The 24338-nt window shown below is 35.7% G+C and overlaps 1 pseudogene; it reads right to left on the bottom strand.

Moving 5' to 3' along the window:
- Positions 1 to 7783: 7783 nt before the first annotated feature.
- On the bottom strand, positions 7784 to 14708 carry LOC149260026 (purple acid phosphatase 22-like; annotated as a pseudogene).
- Positions 14709 to 24338: the final 9630 nt, after the last annotated feature.

The following is a 24338-nucleotide window of genomic DNA, read 5'->3' as shown; positions in this document are numbered from 1 at the left end:
TCATTCACTGTGACAATGAGAACATAAGCTTGAACATAAAGTTGTTCTTTATACAGAGTTCAGTGCAGCTAACAGTAAATTGACTAAAGCTATGTGAAGACATTATCAGAGAGCACAAAGACTATTGGAGACTCTGTGTGGACAGTATGGAGAGTTGTAAAGACTTCTCCATAAGAAGATTGGTTGTCATTGATGTTGTAGCATGGAGACTACAGTGAAGCTGTAAACAAACAGAACTCGGTAGAGAAGAGCTTTGAGAGCAGAATATTATTACCAAAAGTGTCTTGACAAGATTGGATTGGAGTCCTTGGGGCTGGTGTTTCAGAAGTGAGAAGGATTGGAGTTCTTGGTCTGGTGCCTCAGAAGTAAGTAGGATTGGTGTCCTTGGGGTTGATGCCTCAGAAATACGAAGGATTGAAGTCCTTGGGAGTTTGTTCTCTTAAGTCCAAGATTGGTGTCTTGGTGAAATAGAGTTGGTGCTCGGGATGTTGGAGCCTCACCAAAGTCCAAGTTGGAGCTTGGCAATTGATTGTAACCATCTATATATTGTATCTGTTCTACTGCACTGTTTATATTAATAAAAGCATTTATTCTTTCTGTTCATCTTGTGTTTTGAATATATATGTTTTAACTGGTAAAACAATAGTGAGAAAAAGAAATACTGATTCACCCCTCCGTCAGTATTTCCAACACAGACTGATCCTTCACTACCATTAAAGATGATGCAATGATCACTTGTGCCTCTTAAATACCGAAGCACCCATTTCACTACTCGCCAATGTTCTTCACTTGGATTTGCCATGAACCTACTGGCAACTCCAACTGCATGTGAAATGTTAAGTCTTGTAGATACCATTGCATACATTAAGTTGCCTACAACATTTGCATATGGTACGTGAGACATATGTTGCTTTTCTTCATCATTTCTAGGACTCAAAACCAAAGAAAGTTTAAAATGGGAAGCTAATGGAACATTAACAAGTTTCACATTGTTCATATTGAACTTTTCAAGTACTCTTTCCACATACTTCTGTTGTGATAACCAAAGCTTACCATTTTTCCTATCTCTATGTATCTCCATGACCAAGGTATGTTTTGTTGCTCCAAGTTCTTTCATATCAAACGTCCTAGAGAGCCGAGCCTTTAACTTGTTGATCTCATCCATGATTTTGCTTGCAATAAGCATATCGTCAACATACAAAACTAAGATAATGAATATGCCACTAAAACTCCTGAAGTATACACGATGATGATACTCACTTCAAATAAAGTTCTGGCTCACTATGATGGAGTCAAAATTCTTGTACCATTACCTGGGAGATTGCCTCAGGCCATATATTGATTTCTTGAGTTTGCAAACTAATCTTTTGCTGTGATCTTGTACAAAACCTTCTACTTGTTCCATATATATCTCTTCATCCAAATCACCATGTATAAAAGTTGTTTTAACATATAATTGTTCTAACTCAAGGTTAAGTAATGCAGTTAGTGCCAACATAGTATGAATAGAAATAAGTTTTACAACCGGTGAAAAATCTCATGAAAGTCAATACCTTCAACCTGAGAATACCCTTTTGCTACTAGCCTCGCCTTATACCTTTCGATACTTCCATTAACTTTCCATTTTAATTTGAAGACCCATTTGCATCCAACAACACTTCTACCTTCAGGAAGTTCTACAAGATCCCAAGTGTTGTTTTTGGTTAAGGAATCCATTTCTTCTTCCATAGTCATTTTCCATTTTTCGCTATTTGTATCATCTACTGCTTCCTGATATCAAGAAGTTTCCCCATCTCTAGTAATCAAAGAAAAACATGAAACAAAATCTTCATACTTTTTGGGAGTTTTTCTTTCCCTTATAAACCTTCTTAGAGTGACTGGTTATTAAACTGGTTTAGAAACTTGAATAGTTTCCTTTGTATCTTCATCACCTTTTCCTCCAGAAATCTCTCCTTCCTTTTGACTTTCAAAAAAAGGTCTAGCCTCTAATTGAATTTGTTGATCTGGCGATACCTGTTCCTGTTCAATTCTTCAACATTTGATTTTAAAAGATAAGATTCATCAAATGTTACATCTCTACTAATGACTATCTTTTGCGACATAGGATCCCACAACCTGTATCCTTTCACTGCATAGTCATACCTAACAAAGACATAGCATTTTGATTTTGGATCTAATTTTGAACAATGATTTTTAGGAACGAGAGCATAGGCATCACAACCAAATATCCTTAAATGTGAATAATCACAAAACTGACATGACCAAACTTCTTAGTGAATTTTACAATTAATTGCCACTGAAGGTGATCTGTTAACTAAATAACAAGCAGTGGATACTGCTTCTGCCCACAACTCCTTTTGCAGGTAAGCATTGCTGATCTTGCTTCTGGCTCTTTCCATAAGAATCTAATTCATATGTTCAGCAACAACATTTTGTTGAGGAGTATAAACATCAGTTTTGTGTCTAACAATTCCTTCATCCTTACAGTATTGTTCAAATTCTAGAGAAGTAAATTCACCACCATTTTCAGTTCTTAAACATTTAATTGATTTGCCTGTTCTTTTTTCTACCATTGTTTTAAATTGTTTAAAGACATTGAATACATCAGCTTTCTTTTTCAACAGAAAGACCAAAACTTTACGGGAGAAATCATCAATAAACGTTAAAAAATATAAAGCACCTCCATATGATATAACAGGAGATGGTCCCCACAGATCAGAATGAATATAGTCCAAAATTTCTTTACTATTATGACTTCTAGTTTTAAACCTCTGTTTACACTGTTTTCCATACACACAATGTTTACAGAAATCCAACTTCAAAAATTTCAAATCATTGCTTCACTGACCTAAGTACTTCCTTTGAGTTCGTAAAGATTTCCAACCTTTTCCACTTTCGTAACAACTAGGGCGCATTTTGAGACTTTCAGCACCCCATTATGACCTGTAAATTCATAACCATCCAAATCCAATACTCCCAAAGAAATGACTTTTTTCTTCAATTGAGGTACATGTCTAACATTAGTTAGTGTTCTAACTATGTTATCATACATTTTAATCCGGATATTTCCCATCCCAACAGTGTAACATGATACATTATTACCCATAAACACAGAGCTACCATTTACAACTTCATATGAAGCAAACCAATTTCTGTGTGGACACATGTGATGAGAAACACCAAAGTCTAACAACCAGCTTTCAAAATCCTGAGAGACATTACATACAGGTAAAGTTTCATCTATCATATATAATTCTTTAGCAAATAAAACTTCATCTATCATACCTGAATCAACCTGATGTTCTTCCTTCTTTGGGTTATCAAACTCTTTTCGTTTCCAACAGTCTTTCTTGAGGTGTCCAGTTTTATTGCAGTACCAACATTTCACCTTACACTTCTTTCCCTTTGATTTTGATCTGGAAGATCCCCTTTTTTTCTCCTCTTTCCTTTGACCATCCTCTGGCTATCATGGCTTCTGGTGAAGCTATTTCAGTACTAGATTTCCTTTGTACTTCTTCAAATAAGAGCACTCCCAAAACTGATTCAAATTTCAAAGAATCAGTCGTGCTCAAACTGATTGAAGTTACAAAGTGGTCATACGACTAGGGCAGAGAACACAACAAGGTTATAGCTTTGTCTTCTTCCTGAGTTTTAACTTCCATATCTGATAATTCTCATATAAGTGTATTAAAAACATTTTAATGTTTTGCAATTTTTGTACCCTCCTTCATTTGAAGACTATACAATTGTCTTTTCAAATAAATTCTATTGGCTAATGATTTTTTCATATATAGTTTTTCCATTTTTTCCCATAAACATGTAGTTATACTCTCTTCAAGAATGTTGAAGAGAACTTCATTCGCCTGGCATAACCTGATGGTACTGAGAGCTTAGGCATCCAAGTCCTCCCAGTCTGAATCTGTCATGCTAGCAGGTTTCTTATTTTCCCTGTCCAAAGCTTTGTGCAACCCTTGTTGCACCAGCAAATCCCTACCTTTCAACTTCCATAAATCAAACTTTTTCTTTCCGTTGAATTTTTCCACCTCGAACTTCACATTCGTCATTTTAGCCATTTCTTTCTAGTTTTCTTCTAAACTGTGCTTCTAGGGTTTATTTCTGAATTTGAATTTCTCCACAATCTGCCTTCAACTAGGGTTTCTTCCTGATTTTCTAAATCTAAATTTCTCCACAATCTGCCTTTAACTAGGGTTTCTTTCTTTTCAACACAAAACACTTAATTCTGTTGTTGCCCCCCCACCCCCCCTTTTTTAACCCTAATTTATTTTCCATAATTTCTTTTATCTACCTACACAGATTGATTTCTTCAAATATACAAGAAACGATTTCCAGGAAAAATACTTCAAACCGTAACTTTTTTTTAAATTCACCAACATCTCAATTTTTTTTTTCTTTTTTTTTGTTGTTCTAAATAAAAATTACCCAAACTCATTTCTGCTGATCATTTCTGCCGATCGAAACCCTTAAGAAAATATCTGACCAGATTGTGTTTGCAGCGTCCTTTTTTCCAAACCCTCCTCGACAACCTCTTCTTGGACCCTCTTTGACGGCTCTGGGCTTTGAACAAGTCAGCACTTCCTCGACGACGGCTATCACCTCCTCGACAGCGACTATCTTCAGGAAATTAGAAACAACAAAACTCAAAGGGCTCCTCTTTTAAAAAATAACTGAGCGGGATCTATCACCTCCTCGACGACAACTCCTCTTCAAGCAACAATTTTTTTTTAAGATGGATGGACTCCAAACTAAGCGGCAACTAGTCATGATGAATGTTGCACAACTTCCTTTTTTTTCAACAGATGTAAGAAAAATTACTAGGGTTCCAGCATTGGAGGGATACGCTCCAATTTCGTGGTCTACAATATGCTTTCAATGAAGAATGCTCTGCATGTGGCAGGCAGTGGCAGAAGTGGGCTCAAACACTCGACGACACGACAGGGGCGCGTCTTTTTCCACCAGCACAACCACCAGCGCCACGGGCTTCAATGGCAGATACACTGCATGCATGCCTCTTCGACCATTCTGCTCTGATACCACTTGTTGGTCTGAGTGGTTCATTAAACTAGAAAAACCAAACTAAATAACTGATTTGGAAACTAAAAGAATGACACAAGTAAACACAAGATTTTACGTGGTAAAACCTTGACAATGTGTCAAGGAAACATCCACGGGGCAAGGGATTGGATTCTTTATTAAATCAACAATGATTCTCCATGATTACAATAGTTTGGGCATTCATCAGTTTTATAAGAGCCTCCTCCGTTACATAACTGTTGTTTCAGTATAAAACTAACTTGGCAGTAACTAATACATTTTATTTACACATGTTTACATAACTCGTTCTCAAATTTCAACAAATATTAACGGAAACACAATGCAAATCCACAGCGATCAAAAAAAGAGATTGATAGTAATATTAATGGAACTGAAATACAAATTCTCCTATGGTACCGAACTGCAAGAAAATACATTTACCTATTATAATGGTTGATATGTTTAGTCCCACTGTATCAAGGGTACACAGTGTTTTGGTAAGACAATGCATACTTCACACGAAAAACATATAGTAACATAATTTTAAAATATTATCTAAACATTATTTTTGGACTAATAGAAAAAAATATTATCCCAGTGCATTATTTTTGGACTAATAGAAGGGCTTATACATAACTTTTTTAAGAATCCTATTTAAGTATCAACAGAAATGAAATGTGTTGTACAATTTAGTGGGACTTGAATGTGTAATTTTTGGATTTCAAAATGGTTATATATATATATATATATATATATTAAATTTTATGCAATTGTTGTAATAGAAATGAGTTCTAGAAATTTTATGTAATATTGAATTTAATTTTTCAACATTTTTGTGAGATTGTTCTAATAGAAATGAAATCTGAAAATTTTATTACTATATAGTTACAGATTACTAATAGTGAGAAAAATAAAAATAAATTAACTTAGTTATATAAGTTTAATGGTTGATTAATATGAATAAGCTCAATATTATTAAAATTAAATTGTATTTGAAATTATTTTTATTATTTTTATTTTTTTCGACAACTATCATTAGTTACTATCCTTAAAAAAAAAAACCTATAGACCATTATTTGGTGTCAGCGGACGTTAACCATCATCATCACTATCCTTAAAAAAAAAACCTATATTTTATTAAAATAATTAAATAATAATAATAATAATAAAATTAATTTACTATCAAAATTACAATAAGGAAGAATTTAATCTAATCTTATGTAATAAATAAGAAAAATTCTATTGTTTTTCTTAAATCTGACATATTTATATTTGGAAAACAAAGATTCTAAAAAAACTAAATTATTTTCTTAACTAAATTATGATAAGGCTCATCATGGAAATATTGAAAATATTGAACTTTTTATTTCAATTATTAGAAGCTAGGGAAGACCTACCATGACCCTGACCATGACATTTGTCAGGCCTCGATGTACCATCGGGACAATAGCAAAGAAATTTTGTCGATTCGTTGAAACCGCAAAACCCTTGATTCGACAAACAAGCCCCACAGTTTTGATCTCTGTAGGGGTCGACACGCCATGTTATACAAAAACCCTGCCTCATGAATATCTGGTTACTAATGGACTCATTGAAGTCCACAACTTCCTTTTTAACTGGTAGATGAAGATGCGTTTCACATAGAAGTGTCTGATTTATATCGGTTTCTGTGTTGAAATTGTAGTACCAAATTTTTCCACATAACTCAAGCATCTTTAATGTACAATTCTTATCAAAGTGATCAATTTGGCGGAAATCTGTCCAGAACACCAAATCTGTGTTTCTTGGGGCCATTTGGAAAAGCTTGGGACGATACCACCACGAATGAGTGTAATTACCAAAATTTTTGGCTCCACTCCCGCAGAAATCGTTGATAGTGATTCTGATGCTCTAATTAGTTCTAGTACTCCCCAATATATAGTACTCCAATGTCTGAAATTAAATTTCACTAATATTTATGAAAGGGTGGTGAGCACCTGGATCACAATCAATCAGAAAATAACGGTCACCACAACTGCCGTGTTTCTATCCAGATGGATAGCTGAAACTGAAGTTGCCACACCTATTAACAGAAGTGCAATTGTTCGGGAAACATGATATTAACGACGAGCTGAAGAGGAGGATGAGCAGAGTGCATATATGAAGGCGAAGGAGAGAAGTTCGAGACGTTGCATTGAACTGGGAACACCAAAACTTCTTGTGCTTTCTCTCGATTTCTTTTTCAATAAATATCTGTGACTTAGAAAACATGAGGACAATATTGGCGACCAACTTGATAGGTTGTGCAAAGAAACTGGGAGAGTGCGGTGGGGTAGGCGACATTCACTTAGTTCTGCTTAAGTATTTGATTTGGTTTTTTTCTACTATAATTTTGGTTGGAATTCAGGAAATATTGCTCACTAGACTTGATTACATCCGTAAATTTTATTAATTGCTGAATTTTGTGACAAGCATTTCGGTGAACTTTTTTCCGAAAATCCGTGGTACTCGAACTCTCTCTTGAATCTTAGAACATTCAGGTTAACCTTTCCCTAATATCTGTGATACTTCGAACTTTCTAACTAAAGTTTTGCATTTGGCGAATAAATCTTGACACCTGAGCTTTTTGAATCGTATCGTATCTAATGTATTTTTAGCCGTAGTTTACCTAGTGTTCAAATTGGTCTCGAAAGTAAGATTGTTTGAAATATTATTTTGCAGTATTCCGACTAACAAAGGTCACTTCAATTTTTTATAATAAATCATTGGACATCTGGTTACGGTGCCATGTCCAGTGTGCATGCATTGCGTTGTATATCAGAAATTCACTGTGTCGAAAGCTTGCTTCACAAAACACTGACAAACTAGATTGTAGATCTTCATATCTGTGTTGGAAATATTAATCTAAACCATCGCCTTAAACACAGTGACAACCACCATATTTGTCTAGTCAACTTTTGCAGGTTGCGATTTTGTTTCCAGGTGAAAGGACTAAAGTTAGAGCAGAAGTTTTGTTTCTAGGTGAAAGGAAAGTCAGAGTAGAAGTATAGCGCTGACCGTTCCGTAACACAACAAAGAATTTAAAGCACTTAATACATAGTTGGTAAAATGTATATTCAAGCATTTACTACGCAAGTTTTAGTTGCATTCCGCAACCTCTACAAGTTCATAAAAACCCTCATTTTGTATAATGGCCCATCCCGTGCCTTAATGTCTTAATGATTGGCTCTGTCATGTATTAATGCCAAATTTGTTTGTTGAGATAAATATGAAAGTAAAAGTCATTTACGAGAGAGGGTGAAAGTCTGTGAGGTATTGAGGAGAAAATTATGGAGCAATTTGTGGTGGGCACGTGAAAACTAGTTTTACAAAGTTTTACAGACAGTTACTCTGCAACCACCAGTTTTACGGTTTTACAAAGTTTTACAAATCCGCAACCACCAGTTTTACGGTTTTACAGAGTTTTACAAATAGTCAGTGAAGCATAAATCGCAGTAAGTTTTTGTGTCTTTACATGGAGCTGTAGCCTCCATTTATCACGCGAATGTATTTTCCTATGTTTTGAAATATGATCTAAAGCATGGTTTGTTGTGATATGGTTTTAAACCTTCATGAGACTAATCCTCAGATGCCTTAGTTTAGTGGAAAAAATTATGATTATTGGGCTATTACAATGAAGACTTTGTTTCTTCTCAAGACATTTGGAATTTGGTGGAGAATGGCTTTCAAGAACCAGAAGATGTAGCAACATACAATGCCTTGTCTCAAGGAGAAAGGGATTTGTTAAGGGACAACAGGAAGAAGGATGTGAAATCCCTCTTCTACATTTTCAAGAAGTTCATGAAAGTATTTTCCCAAGGGTTACAGCAGCAACGAAGTCCAAGAAAGCATTGGACAACCTCTAGACAACCTACCAAGGCATGGCAAAAGTGAAGACAACAAAGCTACGAATGCTAAGAAGAGATTTTGGAACACTTTATATGAAAGAGTCTGAGAATGTAGTCTTGCTTTTTACACATGTAATTGGGATGGTTACTCAGATTAGGTCTCATGGTGAGACACTTGAGGAAAGGAGAATAGTTGAGAAAGTTTTGAGAAGTTTTCTAGCAAGGTTTGATTCCATTGTTGTGGCCATAGAAGAGAGAAAGGATATCTCACAGGTCTCAGTGGATGAGGTTCATGCATCATTGATTTCTCATGAACATAGACTGAATAGAGAAACAAGCTCCTCATTCGAGCTTGTCTTTAAGACACAAGTTTCATTTGGTAAAGGTCGAGGAAGAGGAAGATCATATGCTATAGGAAGAGGAAGAATCCCACATAGAGATGAGGGAAGTAGCACTTCAAGCTCAAGTGGAATGGGAAGCAATCAAAATCCAAGTCAAGGCCCAAGCCAAAATCAAGCACAAGGTCAGAGGTATAATAAATCTCAAGTTCAATGTCATTATTGTAAGAAGTATGGTCATTATGCAAATGAATGTAGAAAGAATTAATATGACATCAGTAACAAACCAAATGTAAATTTCACAAAAGAAAATAAGAACCATGGCATGTTTTTAGCTTGTAATGTAGCACAATAAAAACAAAGTGATATATGGTATCTAGATTTAGGATGTAGGAACCACATGTCAGGGAACATAGATATGTTTTCCAATATAGACAAAAGTGTGAAATCTGAAGTGTCATTAGGGACTGATAGCAAAGTCTCTGTGATGGGAAAAGGAAGAGTTAATATCCCAACAAAGGAGGGGGAGAAGAAATATATTTCAAATGTTTATTTTGTCCTTAGTTTGAAGCATAACCTCATAAGCATTGGACAACTCATGCAAAATGGCTACAATGTCTTTTTAAAAAATGATGAGTGCACAATTTTGGATAGGCTTCCAAGAAGGCAGCTAATTGTAAAGGTTCAAATGACAAACAATAGAATGTTTCCTCTAAAGATAAGATCAAATTTGAAGGAAGAAGGTGCATAAGCAAACTATCAATGAAATGACAAGAGGATGGAAGAAAATTTGCACATGTCACACAAGTAAACTATCAAGCATAGGTCAAAGATGAAAATTGGTTATGGAATTTGAGATTTGGACATCTTAACTTTGGAGGTTTCAATTTGCTGCATAGAAAAGACACGGTGAAGGGGTTGCTGCTTATAGAAAAACTAGACAGCCTATGTGAAGGATGCATATTAGGCAAGAAACATACATAGACATTTCTAGTAGGAAAGTCATTAAGGGCAGAGGCACCTTTGGAGTCTGTCCATTCAGATTTATGTGGACCAATGCAAACACCATCAATTGGTGGCAACCATTATTTATTGACCTTCATAGATGACCACACAAGGAAGGCATGGGTTTACCTCCTAAAACAGAAAAGCGATATGTTTGAGCGCTTTCGCCAATGCAAAGCTCTTGTTGAGAAGAAAAGTGAACACTACATCAAATTCCTTAGGACTGATAGAGGTGGTGAATACATTTCAAATGACTTCCTTCAATTTTGCAGGGAGCATGGAATTCACAAGCAATTTACAACAAGGTATATACCTCAGCAAAATGGTGTTGCGGAAAGGAAGAATAGGACCATTATGGAAATGGCAAGGTGTATGTTGCAGACAAAGCATTTTCCAAATGATTCTTGGGTTGAAGTTGTCACTTGTGCAACATATATCTTGAATAGATGTCCAACCAAAAGTGTCGAGAACGTAGTTCTTGAAGAGGCATGGAGTGGAAGAAAGCATAGTGTCACTCACATGAGAGTATTTGTATGTGTGGCGTATGCACATGTCACAGATGAGTTGAGGAAGAAGTTGGACAGTATGGGGGAGAGATGCATATTTGTTGGATATAGTGATGAATCCAAGGCATACAAGCTCTACAATCCATCAACCAAGAAAGTCATAATCAGCAGAGATGTGTAGTTCATAGAAGAGGAAGCATGGGATGGAAGTTTACAGAAGATAGTTAATGTCAAAGCATGTATACCACATGAGGACAAAATTGACAACAACAAGAAATTCCTCAACAGTGACTCCCTCTACTCCTATTCAAGTGCAACAAAACAGGCAACAAGCAACACCATCAACAAATAAGAGGGCAGTGTCGCATAGTCAAGCAAGTTCTTCTCCAAGCATGCTGCAAAGTGAAACAACGAGTGACATGTCAAGCCCATATTCAACAAGCACAAGAAGACTAGAATTCAGAAATTTAAATGAGATTTATGAGCAAGATGAAGTGGATAGTAGCGCTGGTCTGAATTCCTTATTTGCATTATTTTGTCATGTAGATGACCCAATCCATTTTTCGGATGCACTCAAAGAAGAAAAATGGGTTGCGGCAATGGAGGAAGAAATAGAATCAATAAAAAAGAATGACACATGGGAGTTAGTGAACCTTCCGAAAGGAAAACATGTCATTGGAGTGAAGTGGGTCTATAAGACCAAGAGTAATCTCAACAGAAAGATTGAAAGGCAAAAAGCAAGGCTAGTTGTCAAAGGATACAAGCAGCAGCACATAAGAGATTATGCGAAGACGTTTGTGCCAGTCATGAGGATGGAGACAATGTGTACAATGGTGGTGATTGTTGCGCAACATAAATGGAAAGTGTATCAAATAGACATAAAATTAGCGTTCTTGAATGGAGTGTTGAAAGAGGAAGTGTATGTTGCGCAACCACCTGGTTATGAGGTTGAAGGCCAAGAAGACAAGGTGTATTGGTTGAGGAAATCTCTTTATGGGTTGAAGCAAGTACCACGTGTATGGTATAGTAGGATATATGCTTACTTGTTGGATAATGGTTTCAAAAAATGTGACAGTGAGCCTACTCTCTACATCAAAGAGAGTGACAGTAAGATTCTTATCGTTGTCTTATATGTAGATGATTTGATTTTTATAGGTAGTGATGATTTCCTCATCATTGATTTCAAAGAAGTCATGAATTGTGAATTTGAAGTGACTAACTTGGGGTTGTTAAGGTTATTTTTGGACATAGAAGTGAAATAAATAGAAAATGACATTTTTATTTCTCAAGAAAAGCATGTAGCAGACATTTTGGAGAGGTTTAAAATGCAGAACAACAAGCCTGCACCAACTCCAACTGTCATGGGGTTGAAGTTGAGAAAAGAATATTGCAAAAACAATGTAAATCCGACATTATACAAAAGTATGATAGGAATATTGATGTATTTGACAGCCACTAGGCTGGATATAATGTATGTAGTGAGTTTTGGTGTCGAGGTTCATGTAGACACCCAAGGAAACACATTGACAAGCAACGAAAAGGATTCTAAGATATGTTAATGGGAAAAAATAGTATGGTATTTTGTATGCCACAACAGATGATTTATGGCTCGTTGGTTACATTGAAAATGATTAGGCAGGAAGTGTCGATGATAGAAATAACACATCAGGATATGTTTTTTATTTGGGTTTTAGGGCCATTTCACGGGCCTCCAAGAAGTAGCCAATAGTGTCACTATCAACAGCAGAAGCTGAATATGTCACTGCAACAACAACAACGTGTCAGAAAATTTGGATGAGAAGGATGTTGAGGGATCTTCGCCATGACCAAGAGGGAACGATAATTATTTTCTGTGACAACACTTCTGCAATTGCATTGTCAAAGAATTTTGTCTTTCACATGAGGACCAAGCATATTGATGTTAAATATCATTTTTTTAGAGAGTTAATTAACAATGATGAAATTGTGTTGCAACACTGCAAGTCAAAGCAATAATTTGTTGATATTTTCACAAAGCCATTGGCACATGAAAGTTTTTTTTATCTCAGAGACTGTTTGGGAGTTGTCAATGGAGGTAGTTATGATTAAGGGGGAGTGCTGGAAATATTAATCCCAACCACTGCCTTAAACACATTGACAACCACCATACTTGCCCAATCAACTTCTAGAGGTTGCGATTTTTTTTGCAAGTGAAAGGAATAAAGTCAGAGCAGAAGTATAGTGCTAACCATTCCTCAAAACAACAAAGAATTTAAAGCACTTAATACATAGTTGGTAAAATGTATATTCAAGCATTTACTACACAACTCTTAGTTGTAGTCCGCAACCTTTGCAAGTTTAGAAAATCCCTCATTTTGTATAATCACCCATCCTGTGTCTTAATGATTGGCTTTGTCATGTATTAATGTCAAATTTGTATGTTGAGATAATTATGAAAGTAAAATTCATTTGTAGGTTGAGAGAGAGAGAGAGTGAAAGTCTGTGAAGTAGTGAGGAGAAAATTGTGGGGTAATTTGTGGTGGACGCATGAAAACCAATTTTATCAATTTTTACATACAGTTACTCCACAACCCAAGTGAATCATAAATCGCAATAAGTTTTTTTGTTTTTACTTGGAGTTGTAGCCTCCATTTATCATGCGAATGTATTTTCCTATGTTTTGAAATATAACCTAAATCATGGTTTGTTGCGATATGGTTTTAAACCTACATGAGTAAATTTATCGCAACTTTTTTGGTTTTACTCTATTTTGATGTGTGTTAAAATTCAATTTCAATTAAGCCTCTTTGTAGTTGTGATATCCTTGCTACAATTGAAGTTGACTTTTCCAAAACTGATTTCTAAACAGGACTCCTCTCCTCTGCCCTGTGAAATTTTCTAACAATATGTTCTCATTTCACAATAATAATTAATTAGTTTATTTCCTAAACAATATATGTTTCCAATTCAATTGAAAAACTGAAGCAAACCATGATTAATTAAATTTTTAGGCCATTTCTACTTCGAACTCAATATTAATCTAAATCGAAATGATCATTACTTTGAAACAAGGCCTTCTCGATTCCCTTTGTATCCTATAGTAATATGCACAGATCCACATGGATTGGCTTGGTTACCAAATACCCGCGTCTGATACATTCATTGCATAGTCAGCATACGATCAAGAAATTAGGTATTTGTAAAACTAAATACTTGTGAAGGAACTTGTGATGGGAACTTACAAAGCATTCATAACAATGTCCACTTTTTCATCATGAAGCACTTATTCCATGGATTCCTTCATAGAATCGTCGTCACCCTGATGAGCGGTATTTTTGTTATACCAGGGTGCATGGATCAGAGCAATAAGCCAAGGATTCTGTCGCCTGTTTACTTGGGATAGGTCGCCCTGATTTCACGAAAACCGAAATTTTTATTCCTGTAGGAATATTTAATGAAAACGGTTCATCAACTAGTATGAATGAGATGTGTGATATTTATGAGCACGTAGGGTATAAAAAATTGCGACTTGGGATTTTGTTATGCCATCAAGTTTTTATAATGACTAGCGAGTAGCGATTAACCCATAAAAGTTATTAAAATAATTGAGAAATTAGGTGAAATCAGCTCCCTACCTGAAGCCATTTGTATTGGTCGGAATCCGTTCCAAAGTCTGTGTAGGCGCCCATCATCAATATATGTGCTCCTACAACTTCAAAGGAATAATAGAGGTTTGAAGGTGAAGCACTTTCTTAATATGGAATTTTCTAGTGTGCATTGTAGGCTTTGAATGGTGTGCTAACGAGTAAGGGGATCTTCTCGATCTCATGATTTCCCTGGGTGACCATCCATGGTCTGGAGCTGGCCAATGGTTCTACAAGCCTTCCGAAGGAGTCCCATAGAGGTTGATTGTCATCAGCATATGAAAGATCCCCCGACAAAAGCAGCGCATCATAATTCATGTTGTAGGGTGTAATTCATTTCATTTTTTTCACAGAAATGAAATATGGAATTTTATTACAAGAAAAAATAAAAATAAATTAGTTCAATTATATAAGTTTAATAGTTTATTATTATAAATAACTTAATATTATTGAAATTAAATTTTATGAATCTTATAATTAAGTGAATTTTTTTAATCTTATTGACCTTAATCACAGTCAAGCTGAAAAGGGTCAACACAGCTGTTGTGTTTCCGTCCAAACAGATAGACGAAACTGAAATTTCCACACCTATCAACACAAGTGAAATTGTTCCAATCATTACTAAGACATGAAATTCAGGAGGAGCAGAAGAGGATGATCAAAGTGCATATATCAAGGCGAAGGAGAGGAGTTCGAGACATTGCATTGAACCAGGAACAACGAAATGTGTTCTGCTCTCTCTTTATTTATTTTTAAATAAATATCACTGACATTAGTGACCAATTTAATAAACCAAAATCCTCGCTAGATAAGTAACCACTCACAAGCTTGAATAGATAGATGAACCAAGATTTGAACCTGTGGGAGGCCAATACATTAGTGGGAGGGTACATTATTGAGGCACTCCTAGCACAACCACCCAAAATCATCGCTAGATAAGTAACCGCTCATAATCTTAATTGTACAAATAAACCAAGATTTGAACCTGTGGGAGGTCAATACATTAGTGGGAGCATATATTATTGAGACATTCCTTGTGACATTGCTAGTTCAAACCCCCAACTAGTTCTGTGTGCCATTCCATCTCCTATTAGATGAGTACAAGCAATCCTATCACTACAAAAGCACAAACATAATAGAAAATAAAACTATGGTGACACCTACTACAATTTTGAATAATTTTGAACAAAGAATTAGTGGTACATGATATAATGTTTCCTCCATTTATTTTATCGTATCCTCTTCTTGAGAGTAGCTAAAACAACAATGAATTTTAATAAGAATTCAAATTTAATAGTTTGACATCATTAATAGTAGCTAAAACAACAATAAATTTCAATAAAAATTGAAATTTAATAGTTTGACATCACTAATCAACAATGTTCCTTTGCCCAAAATTTGTATACATACCTTATTACACCACAATTGACAAAAAAACACTCACAAAACTAATGTCATTATAAAAAATGCATATGCAGTGATGTTTCAAAAGAGTATATAAAGTAGATACTCGGAAAAAATGCTAAATATTAGACAAAGATTCCCTAAACACCAAACTAGAATATTCCAACAAAGTTTCTCACTAATGTAAATAACCTTAGAAAATGTTAGCCAACTAAAATTGAACCTAAGCTCAACATGATCTTGCAAACGAACATTCCCATAAAATATGCTTCATTGTCCCTAATATTGAGCAGTAATTATGGCACAATTGATCAATAAAGTTACATTTGGCCAACCAAGCTTTGGAAGGGATGTTAGAATAATAATCATGAGTCATTCGTCTTGTTTATATGACGGCGAGTCATCAATGTCAGTCAGCGGGAGTTGGCGAGTGTTGGTGAAAGATAAATGATATTCGATGTAGGTTTTAACCCCGTACAAAAATTACCTGCATACGAATTCTAAAACACAGAAAATAAATAATACAAGAGCAGAACACATAAAACACATATACACAGAGATTTTCCCCTGGATCCCAAAATCGGGACTACCAGCTTGATTTTTCATTATGTTCCTTTCAATGTTACAATACATATTTATACATGCCGAAGCATCCAATACCATGGACCTAAAACCATCGCGTCCAATACCATGGACCAAAAACCATCGTGTCCAAAAAACATGTGTGAAAATCATGCATAAAACCATAGGTGGGTCCGCCCAACCTAACATAGGGTCCAAAACCAAAATTTTCCAAGGCGCTGCCCTAGACCCCATAAAGTGGGGTTATGGGTGCCCCTCAAACCCCCTGTTAACTACATGGAAAGAATATAACACAACCCAACAGTCGACAGATATCACTGTAGAAACTCCAACTAAATCTATGTGTTTGTGAATGCAATGATCAAACTATTTGTGAGTTTCATTTTTTGTCATGGTATCAGAGCTCAGGTGAGCTGTGGGAGAGGCAACCTTGTTTTTTGAGACTATCGTTGTGTTTGGTCTAGCATTGTTAGGTATAGAGTTGTATCCTTGTTTAGGAGGAGAGAACCTCTGTGAGGAAGAACTGAGTTGTGCTTTTGGTGAACGATCACATAGGGAGCATGAGACATTGTGAAGTTGTTAGTCATGTTGAGTGTGTAGAGAGTGTGAGCTCTTACTGCTGTTGGAAAGCGACATAGTCAAACTGAGCTATGTGGAGCCCTCAGAGCTAGTTGAGAGGGTGTTGTGCATTGGAGATGTATGTTTGTTGAAAAAAGTCTATAACTATTCTCTTTTGATTTCTCGAGCATTGAGGTGTGTGCCAAGAGGAATGCATTGAGCTTGTAGGACCTTGATATTGTGACGAGAGGAAACATGTGTTTGTCTTGCATTGTTTCATTTTGTGAATTGAAGGAGTCAATCATGGCTTTAGAAGTTGTTGTGGGGAACATTAGTGTCACCACATTAGTGAGGGGCCATATTTTTATGGTTGCTGTGAGCTGTATGGGAATTGGAAGAATCAAAGTGTAGGAGTGTGTGAACGCCGGCGTGGTGAGCTTGGTGTGTTGAGTAATCTTCTAGCTTGGCGTAGTGGTGTTGGAACTTGGTTGACACTAAGATTTTCGAAATTGTTGTGAGTTCTATTCTTTGATAAGAGAATGACAGAACATGTAGTGAGCTTGGAGGTGGTGCAGTCATGTTGAATAAATTGGAAGGGTTGTGGATCTCAGTGTTTGTTGAAAGTGATCTACTTCTTGTGGAGTCACAAAGTGTAATTTGAAATCACGCCTTGCATGTTGTATTGTGCCTTGTGATATGTGGTCAGATGCCAATGTTGTCTTTGGTAAAATTTACAGTCAGAAGATAAGAATTGTGTTTGGTCCTTGAAGCGTGGTTGGTCTGGCCTATTGTGTGGACACAGTTCGTGCTAACTATGGGGTTGAGTTGTTCAGTGATCAGTGAACCCGACGTTCATCATTTTCGTGTTGCATCGAATGCAAAGATATATATATTTCTAGCGATTGGAGCCATAGTTGAAGGCCATCATGAGGGTGAGTTATGTTGAATGTTTTGTTAACGCGAGAGTAGGTCATTGTTCTTGCACGACCAATTTATGTATTTGTGATTTATAGCATGTGTGGTGCCACGTGTGGAGCTCAGAGACTAGCGTTGGAGTGGGAGCTAAATGGATTGTGGTGCTTGTTGTGGCTGTTGTGAATCCTGGAACTAAGGTTATGTTGTTTTTTAGTTCACTATGCCATTAATAAAGGCTAGCAAGTGCACTTGAGGAGGTCGAGCCATGGGAGAAGGAGAAGCTTTCCTTGTGTATTGGATCATGTGCTTGTAAACTGAGAGACATGCATTATCATTCTGAGGTTCTTTAAATTGAAGCTTGGTGACTGAGCAATGTTAAAAGGGGATGCAGTGTGATGATGCCTAGATGATGTTCTTGAGTGCGGTCATGTGGATGGTATGAGGTTGTGTGAACATTTCTCTATTTGATAGTCTCTGCGATGCAAGGTAGTGGTATTCTTGATGGGACGACTTCGTTGGGAAGCTGCATTTGACCTATGCAGAGAAGTTGGAAGTTGACTGTAAGAACTTGTGGATACGTGAAGAGTTGTGAAGATTCTCGTTTAAGAGCTGCCAATTTGTGTGCGGAGTAAACAGAAAGGGTGTTGTAAGTTTCATTGAATTGATTAGATATTGAACACATATGAAGCTTGGAGGAGACTTACTGTATTTGGGGGTGGTCAACTTAACCCTATTTGAGTGTTATTCTCTGATAAGTCTTTGCTTATTAAGCTATAGATTAGAAGGGTCAAATTCGTGTATGGACGGATCTTCATTCTAGTGAAAAGGAGTTGCGTAAAGAAGCTGCCAATGTTGAATGCGAGTATGTTCAGTTGTTGGAGTTCTCTAGCTGAAGTTGTGAGTCTGTGGTGACGGGAGAGAGTTATTTTTGGGAATCTGTCTGTTGTACACCACGACCTGGACTGTGTAAAACCATGGATCATGACCTTGTTGTGTTGTGGGTGTCTGTACTATGGAGATTTATAAGGAGTCACTGAGGGTTTGAGCAGTGTTGTGGGGTTGTGAAGATTGGAGCCTTTTTTTGGAGCCTCTAGTGATGAAGTCTCTCTGTTGGCCTGTACGTTGAAGTCTGTGCCAAACTATTTGGCACTAATTGGGGATGATTTATTTTACTTTGTTTCTAGGGAGTTGTTTATCACTATGTGGAGAAGTGACTGCGACGGAAAGGTGTTGTGCATTGTAGCAGCCGCAAGATAGAGTCAAAGTCCATTGTTTGCTGTAGATTTGGTTATGTGATAGAGTAATGGGTAAATAAAGGAGACTCAAAGAGTTTTGAATAAAAATGAAATAGCTGAGGAGAAATAATGAAAGTGCAATCGCTGCAGAAGAGTATGAAATTCTTCTACCAAATATAAATCTGAGTCAGCCTAAAGAATTTGAAGACACTGATGTAATATTGAAGTAGTTAATGCCACTTCTGCCAATTTTCTTAGGTAAACGTTAAAATTTGGGCTATCAAAATGGAGGGACAGCTTGGTTTAGTAGATTTATAGGAATTTGTCGAAGAAACTTCTATAAATCTAAAATATAAGAGAAGAGGTGTAGTAGCATTGCTTCTCATTATTTCAACTCTAGATGAAAACATTTTGTATAGTATTTTGTATGAATTTGGTGAAATATGTGATTCATTTTTTTTGGGATATTCTTGAAATGAAGTACAGTATGGAGGGGAGTGAGAAAGCTAAAGATGCTAAAAGTAGTTCTGTTGAAAATGATGATTGTGCTTTCAGTCTCATAATTGATTGTGAAACTGAAGATGGCAACATTGAGGTTGCAATGATGGATGATGAATGTGTGCTTGTAATTGACATTGAAACATGTGTGGATGAAGAAACAACCATTGATGTAGAATCTGAATATTTTTATGAAGAAAGTCTCTCTGATGCAGAGACGTATGAAGTCAAATTTGATGAGAATTATGTATCTCATGAAGAATGGTTCAATCTAATGCAAGAAAAACATCTTATTGATGAGTTGTTGTTTGGTGAGAAGAGTTGCCTACCTCCATATGCAAATCAAATGCAAGACAACATGTTTGTGGCAACAAAGTTGATTAAAGAGGTTGAAGACATGAAACAACCAACTATGTCAGCAAAGAAAGATGAAGGAAGGAAAGCTCTCTTAAAATAGAAGGATGACAATGGTTCTTTTTATGATCTTTTATATAAATCTAACATTGCTTTTAAGTGTGCAGATATTGCTAGTCAGGAAGAAGCAATAAAACTTGAAGAAATAAAAAGCATTAAAGAAAAGTGTAAGCCCCAAGAACCTGCGGAAATGTTGAATACAAAGAATGTTAGCCCACAATAAAGATCCAGAAAGAGGATATCAAAAGTTCAAGTGTTCCATTATCTTATGGAAAGAAAGGTGAAGATGACATTGCACCAGCAAATGAACAAGCATTTTCCCTTTAGTAGAAAGGCAAAAATGGAATGTTTTATTGTAAGCCTAGCTGAGACTTAACCTTGATATCTCACCAACCAACAAAAGACTAAGATTTTATAAGAGACTCTAATCAAATAGACACCATGAAGTTGATGAATCTAACAATTTTCTTCATCCATAAAAAATACCTAACATTGCAAACTAGTCATAACTCATGACATTGATTCTAAATAAAATAGAGCTTATGAGAATCATACCAAGTCAAAGGGAAACCAAAACTCCATTCCCAATCTCTCTAGAAAGGACCATCCATATCAATATTTATCTCAAAAAGGTCTTCTTAAGGGATAATCTTGATAGTATCCATAAAGGTATCCAAATTTGGAGAGGGTAGGGAAAAATCTTGATCCACTGAACACCAGTTTTTCTAAGAATGGGAATTGAAATTCCAAAGATCCTTGAAAAGAAAAGTGTTTTTTTTTTTAATAAACTAATTATTTGAAAATGAGAAGTATTAGAATACAAGTTACTTATTGTTTCTAACTCTTGATTAGTATTTTGGAAAAATCCCAACCTAATCTACTATCTGACCTCTTCCAACACACCAAGTTTTCCACCTTCCTCCAAGTTGGCCAAATACTCTTAAAAATGATCAAACCATAAATTTGAAAATTATGAGTAGAAATTATGTCACATAAGCCAACTAACCCATAGTTTTTCCAACATGTTTGCCTAACAATGATTTTTTGTCGCATTAACACTTTCTAAAGGGATGAACTCTCCAACCATTTGATCACCTATCTAGTAGGCGAAATGTTTCCTTGGATCACCACATTGATCACACTAAGACATCCCTCATCATTAGGCATAATGCAAGCATTCAAAGGAACAAATTAAGACCTAAGTATCCACCATATGAGGCCCATGGATAAGAATGTAGAATCTACTTCAGTTAAATTGAACAAAGTCTTACTCAGGTTCCAACATGACACATAGTTAATATGAGAGGTCTAAAGATTTTTTCTCACCATTGTTGGCTTACAAAAAAAAGGAAGATCTTTATCTTGACATACAAAAAAATTATGTTGCAATCAATTCAAGCACCAAAAATACATAGAAATGGGGAAAGGTCAACCTCAAAAGGAATGCCAACATGTCCCACAATAACCCCTCGTTGAAAAAACATCTGAGTAATTAGAATCCATGTTATAAAATTTTCAAGACCAACAAGCCAAATTTTTTCTTATGTTCACTCATGCTAGAGCTCGAAACCTCACAGAATATAGAAAGATGTTCCTTAGAAATGGAAACTTACTCCTAATCAGTGACAAATAAATAAGGCAGAGTCACTTGTAAAGTGATTGTTAACCATCTTCATCCCCTTCGATAGGGAGATACCTTTAAGCCAACCTTGAAAAAGGGCCTCCTCCAAAAAATATCAGAGAGCATCTATTTTCAAGACATAAATGATGCAGTGGAATGCCCCCAATGACCTCTTTATTCTTTTATTTCCTTTTGAACTGTATTTACTCCCCTTTAGCCCTCTAACTAAACTCCAAATTCTTATGTGCCTAAGGTTAGAATCAAGGTTTAGCACCCAGGGCTCTTAAGCCCAAAATATTTGATCCTCTCTTTTCCCTTTATAATTTATTTCCCCAAAAGTTTCCCTTTTGTGTGGTCTATGGTTCAAAGGCTGCGTAAGATAGAGTTAGAATTTCTTCCAACTATTGTATTTGGGTTCTAGTACAGTAGGTCACTTTCTTCATTATTTCAAGTTTCTAATCTGAATATCCCCTCAAGCTCGCGCCAGCGACATCACTATGGAACCAGTATAGACGTATCTACATGAGCTTCACAATATAATCCTACTGTTGAGTCTTGAAAATGTCATTCATTTCCATTACACTTTCACTATTATGTCCATTATATCACCTCCATTTCACTACTATGTCACCACATTCATCCCACTTTCATTATCATTGGGCCACCTTTATGTTTTTCCAATCTTTATTATTTCTAAGCCTTTTAAGTGAATTTGTGGTTAAACATTAGAAAATAATGTGCATATGCTTATACCTAACAAATGGGTTGAGATTGTTGACATGTGTAGGTTGAAAGGAGGCTTCTAGAAGACCCTTATGTGGCACTCTAAGGCCAAATTCGAATTTGGTTGGAAAGAATCATGGGATCATGAGGATATGTGTCACATCTCCTAATTGTATTGTAACTCTAAAAAGACATGTGTCTTATCAGTTCCTATTTTGATTAGGACTCTAGAGGTAGAGGGAGAGATTCATGGATTCTCATTAATGAGATGGCTCTCATCTTTTTATATAAATAGGAGATCTCTCTCCTTCAATTGTTAGTCTTTTTATTCCCTAGTTCCTAAGTTGTAGTTCTTCCTTGATGGCTTTTGAAAGCTTTGGAGAACTTTGTTGTACTTTGTACTTTTGAAAAAATTGAATAAAGCTTTGATGTTCTCAACATGGAAGGAGATGTGAAGTAGATGTCATGGAGCATATTAGGATGTAAGGTAGAGTAGATTTCATTTTTTAAATATTGCTTTGTAGAATGTAAGTTAGATTAGATTTTTCATTCATGCAATTTTAATTCATGCAAGTGTGTTCAATTTTGCTTTGATTTCATAACTAGTGGCATGTGTGATCATCTTGTCTATGTTGCTGACCTTTATTTTTCTGCAGTTTGATTTTCATTAGTATCATTTCTTTAACTTGCACTTTACTTTCTGCTCTTAGATATCAAGTTGTTCATCTATTGATGGTTCTTTTTCCATAATCAAATAACTTTATTGGAGCCAAAATATCACTTAGTACAGCTTGGTTTAGTTTGCTTTAAGACTCACATTGCTGACTTGTTCATAACTGTTCTCACATGATAAATCTAGCTGAAAGGCAAAAAGGTTAAGAAAAGGTTAAAGTAGTGTGATTTGTCTCCTTTATGTAGTGTCACTTAGATTTCACATTGCTTAGATTAAGTTGAAGAGTTAAAATAGTGTGAGATAGTTGTTCTCACTTTTAATTGAATTTAATATAGATTTCATTTTCATTTTAAATCAGCAGCAGAGATGCTGGGCCGATGTCATTAGTCCTTTATTTGATGTCTTTATTTTCCTTTAAGCATTTGATTTCATAGGTGGTAGAGGGCCCCTGCCTTGTATAGTTGTCATTTTATTTTTGCATTTTATTTCACCATGTATATTAGCTGTACATAAATTGCTTTCAAGTTGATTGTAGATTAGTGATGCACATAGCCTTTTAATGAACTAATGACGTGATAGAATCATCTTGTCCTTTTGCTGAAGCAGCAAGGATACTGGGTCTCATAGTCATTCTCTCATTATTTGATTATTGCATTTTATTTCGATTGAACTAGTTGTATATTTACACTTTTGTTTAAATACTAACTCCATCAATAACATGTTTTAAGTTGCATTAAACACTTTAGAAAAGCAACAAGAACAAAACCCTAAAAACAACATAAACTATAAAACAACGAAGTAAGAGAAAGGTTAAATAAGTACATATAGTGCACCACACTTCATCAGTTTACGATACCCGGATTGATAATTTATGTAGAGAAATTTAAGACGTTAAATTGACTAGACATTTTGGCGCCGTTGCCGGGGAAGTGTAATTAGGAGACCTTATTTCTTACATCTGAAAAAAAAAGTTAATAATTCTTGAGTATGCTCTCCTCTTGCACTTTGTGTGATCTAGAGGATCAGAAAAATGATTGTTAAGTAAAAAAAAAAAGAAAAATAATAATTCTTGAGTATGCTCTCCTCCTGCACTTTGTGTGATCTGGAGGATCAGAAAAAGAATTGTTAAGAAAAAAATATAGGAGACAAAATAAACTTCATCAGTTCAATTGATTCAAAAAAAAAAAAGGAAGAAGAAAAAAAAATAAACTTCATTTCATTTCCATTTTCACTCCATGCCATCCATTTCATCAATAAAAGACTTTTTCCCCCCATGATCATTTCCATTCAGATTGCCTAACTATCTCTATTTAGCTAAGTGGTTG

Source organism: Pinus tabuliformis, chromosome 6 (assembly GCF_031772625.1).
Source record: "Pinus tabuliformis cultivar Carrire ecotype Pingquan chromosome 6, CPIR1, whole genome shotgun sequence".
Lineage (NCBI taxonomy): Eukaryota > Viridiplantae > Streptophyta > Pinopsida > Pinales > Pinaceae > Pinus > Pinus tabuliformis.
Note: the sequence above shows the minus strand (reverse complement) of the source record. Positions and strands in the feature narration are given on the sequence as shown.